Here is a 4,792-nt window from a genome sequence, read left to right as displayed (position 1 = left end):
CACACTTCTATAAAGAAATGCCTGAGACTGGGTAATTTACAAAGGAAAGAGATTTAATTGACTCACAGTTCTGCATGGCTGGAGAGGCTTCAGGAAACTTACAAGCATGGCAGAAGGCAAAGGGAAAGCAGACACCTTCTTCACAAGGCAGCAAGAGCAAGGGAGAGAATGAAGGAAGGAGGAACTGCCAGACACTTTTAAAATGATCAGTTCTTGTGACAACTCCCTCACTATCACGAGAACAGGATGGGGGAAACCACCCCCATGTTCCAATCACCTTCCATCAGGTCCCTACCTCCAAACATAGGGATTACAATTCAAGATGAGATTTGGGTGGGGACACAGAGCCAAACCATATCAGCACCTAAGCCTGAGGATGTGACGGCCACTCTCTCTGCCAGGTACCTTCTACTGACTTGCTTCCTTGGTTTGGCAGATCATTAAAACAAAGATCCTACTTGATTCACTTATAAATAATAATAGTAATAGTATCTATTACCCTATTTGTACCAAGCATTTGCTGAGTGTTACATGCATTAACTCATTTAATATGAAGGATACTCCTATGGAGTAGGTATAGTTTCTAACCCTATTTCATAGGATAAAGAAATTGAAGCTCACAAAGTGACTTGCCCAAGGGTCATGAAGCTAGAAGAAAGCGGAGCTGGGATACTTGTCCATTCCAGTTCACTTCACAACCTAAGCTCTGATCCGTGTCTCTGTCATACCAGTTCCCTTCCACCATGGGAGTTGGAATCCTCAACCTGCCTGAGCACCTGCCCTGCAGCCTCCAAGGAGGGCTGCTCTCCCAGCTCCACTTCCCCAGAGTCTGGACACTTCCTTCCAAGACTCATGCACAGCTGCCTAAGATCCAGTGCTGATATGAAATTATTTCCTTGGCATTCAAGGTAGAGATTTGTCTTTTACCTTTACCCTTTGACACACAGTAACTTCTGCTAAAGGGACTGAGAATTACTGAAATCCTAGTACAAATGAGAACTGATCCTTAAAAATCCATGTAAGAAGAACATAAAATTCTAAAACAAAGATGTAAAATTGTCATTTCCATGGCTTCAACAATTAGCTCTCAGAAAAGAACACTTCAGAGAAACAAGTAGAAATGTATGAACTAACCAAATCAGTATTATTGACACTGTACTTCAATATAGCATTACTTACTACAGAGCAGGTGGTCCGTTTTGTGTTTTTCATGCATTAGGTCATGGGTCCTTTCTGCCACAATGCTTTCAGGTGTTTGCTGTACTTCTCCATCTAAGCATTAATCACAAAGGGAAAGTACTTCATAGGAACACGGTGCTCCCTGTGTATTAATTTCTGACTCTTTGAAAGCTCCTAAAAGGCAGGGGAATTTCAGTAGGGAGCTACTGGGCTTGTAATTATTATCCGCTTGGGATCTAATAACCAAGCCAGCTGAGTGCTCCCTGCGAGGGGGTGCACCACTGAGCCTTGCCCTGAATGCTATGGCAAATCCATACCTGAACAAGTGAGCCTCAATCAGCTACTTGTGTGCAGTTCAGGAGGAAGGCTTACCAAGGGCATCATCATGTATGGCACACTATCTTTGTTGGGATTTATTTTGTTTAAAGCTTCTTTATTTGCTGAAACACAGGTCTTTGGTATGAGCTGTTTTTCCTGCACCTCCTAATAAGGTGCAGTGTTTAAAAGTAGCAATCAAACACTGATTTGTCAATATTCTAAATAGAGTTGCAGAATCAAACAATCTGTAAATCATCTAGTCCCAGGTTTCTCTGCCTCTTTTGACCTTAGTCCCATCAGCCAAGAAAATTTGGTTGAGCTTTACTTTCAGTAGCTTGAATTCCAAAATCAATGTGTACAATTTTTGATCATTTTACAAATACAAAACTTGATGATAAAATCTAGTGTGCTTTTTCAGATCACATATGATGCATGCTCTTATGGGGGACTGTTCCCAATTCAGATATGCTACTTGTGTCTGCCCCTTGGACTCACTAATGTAGTAACCATTTTTTTATTTTAAATATAAGAAAACTGGCCGGGAGCAGTGGCTCACACCTGTAATCCCAACACTTTGGGAGACCAAGGCAGGAGGACTGCTTGAACTCAGGAGTTTGAGACCAGCCTGAGGAACATAGTGAGACCCTGTCTCTACAAAAAAAAATTTTCAAGATTAACTGGGCATGATGGTGCACACCTGTGGTCCCACTTACTCTGGAGACTGAAGTGGGAGGAAAGCTAGAGCCTGGGAGGTCAAGGCTGCTGTGAGCTGTGATCAGGCCACTGCACTGCAGACTGGAAGACAGACCGAGACCCTGTCTCAAAAAATATAAAAATAAATAAACAAAGACGAGAAAACTAAGGCCCAGAGATGCTAGAATGCCAGAAGCCTGGGATTTGAGCTCGTGAGGGTAATTAATGCCATGGCTGGAGCTAGATTAAAAGGCTTTGTAAGGACGAGGTGGGAAGATTGCTTGAACTCAGGAGTTCAAGACCAGGCTGGGTAACATGGTGAGACCCTGTCTCCATCAAAAATATAAAAATTAGCCGGGCATCATGGCACACACCTGTGGTCCCAGCTACTTGGGAGGCTGAGGTGGGAGGATCTCTTGAGCCCAGGAGACAGAGGTTGCAGTGAACCAAGGTTGCACCACTGCACTCCAGCCAAGGTGACAGAGTGAGACCCCATCTCAAAAAAAAAAAAAAAAAAAAAAAGGCTTTGTAACACCACTGGCTGGTCCTTTCCACTCCACCACTCTCCCTTTCGAAGTTACAATTCTCATTTTATGTTTTAGTAAATTAATTCCTGTCAATTAGACAAATTATAATAAGCCTAAATGAGTGTCTAAATCTCCAAGTGACGGGTGTTAAACGGCACTACAGCTGTGTCTGTGATGGGGCATGCTGCATATACAAGCGTGCTTGCTTTGTTTCATCATGGGTCACTTTGTCATGTTTTGATGGCACCAGAGCTCTCTGGGAATGCTGGGCTCACGTCTCAGGATTCTGCCATGGCTCCTCTCTCTGCTCTTCTCTATAAACATTCTCCCTGAGAAGGTTACATCTTCATCCACATCTGCATTATAGCCCTACAGTGCTGGTTGCCAAATTTCTCCCTCCATCTGTGCCTCTACCCCAAGCTCCTAACACATATTCCGATTGCCTGCTGAATCATCTGCACCTGGAGGTAGATTCCAAAAAGCCAGAAAGACACCAAGAAATTGTTACTTAAGGCAACAGCTTACTCCTGTCAATATATCTCTTTCCAAGACATAAACCATGAGCTTGTGGTTAGACAATGGGATGGCTTCTGAGTCAGCACCCATCAAATAACCTTTCCCTCCTTACCTCCTGCCCTCTGCATACTCTGAGGGGCAAGGATAGTGATTCTCAGGCTTCCCTATATCAGCAACTCAAGAGGGAGACATAAGGAATGCTCTTCAGAATAACGCTCTTCCTTCTATGGGAGGGGAGAAAAGAAATGAAGAAAAATAGAAATAACATAGCATTCAAAATAATTAAAACAGAACCATGTGCTCAACTACTTTAGAGCAAAAATATAATTTAATCCCTTCTGAAAGCTAGTCTCACCTTCACTGATTTATTTATTAATTCATTCAACTAACATTTATTGAGTACCTACCTTGTGCCAACTGTGTTCTGGACACTTGGGCTACAGCAAGGAGCAAAGAGTGTATAGTCTGTGGTTGGGTGGAGAAGATAGCGATCGACCAAACATATATAATTCAACAGTTGGTGATAAGACAACAGAAGAAGAGAGCATAGGCAAGTGAGTCTGTATCAATGATGGACCATGGAATCTAAGCCAGGTTCAGAAAAGGAGGCATGGGAGGGGTGAGACGCAGTCAAGTCAATGGGTTGGATGTCCCAGCCTGATCCACTGGTGGAACTGGGAAACTAAAGGGAATTTGCTAGAAAAATAGGAGCAGGAGGCCAAAGAGTGAAATGGTGACATTGAAATTGTGAGGAGGATCCAATGATAGGTAATGAAACTGTCTCGCTGTTATACAGTATGAGTAGCTGAGGCAAAATGAAGGAAAAGATCATGGGAGAAGATGGGGTCGAAGAACTGATGGGCCAGATATTGGACACATCGTCCTTCGGGATACTGACATCACCCAAAATCATAATGGAAGTAGTGTTGGAGAAAGAGGAATGGGGAGCCCAGGGCTGAATTTATATCCTTCCTCCAGAGAACTAAATGGGAGTGAGAGAGTGAGCTGGAGTCTTAAACAGGTCTTTTAATCTCAATTGCCTTGTCTGGAAATAAAATGGCACAAATAATCTATAAGGTGACTTCCAGATGCCCCCAAAGAGCAAGCTAAAATGGTTGATTCAACCCCTGAGTCTCCTCCTGACAGGAAAAAAAAGGGGGGTCAAATTAGCAAGTGTATCCATTTATCTGTTAAACAGCACTTAGAATTACACTGCGAATTAGGCCTGCTTATATGAAATCCACTCTAGAGCCTTTTCTAAGTGCCTTAATTAACCATGACAGAAAGAAAAGTCCATTCTGCCACCCATGTGTGTCTCCTTCTTTCCACTGTGTCATTCCCACCATTTAAGAGGTAACAGTGCTCCTTTCTGATCAACTGTGGCTTCCACATCCTGGCACTTACGAATCTCCACCAAAAGGCCCCTCCTAGATATCCAGCATTCCACGGGCTCCCCAGCACAGACTGATGGCTTCTAACAACACTGGTCGGTCCCTTACTCCCCACACACATACTCGGCTTCCTCCTGTGGAGGACAGGGTGCGGTCAGCCTAGTCCCT

This window comes from Pan paniscus, chromosome 11 (assembly GCF_029289425.2).
Source record: "Pan paniscus chromosome 11, NHGRI_mPanPan1-v2.0_pri, whole genome shotgun sequence".
Lineage (NCBI taxonomy): Eukaryota > Metazoa > Chordata > Mammalia > Primates > Hominidae > Pan > Pan paniscus.
Note: the sequence above shows the minus strand (reverse complement) of the source record.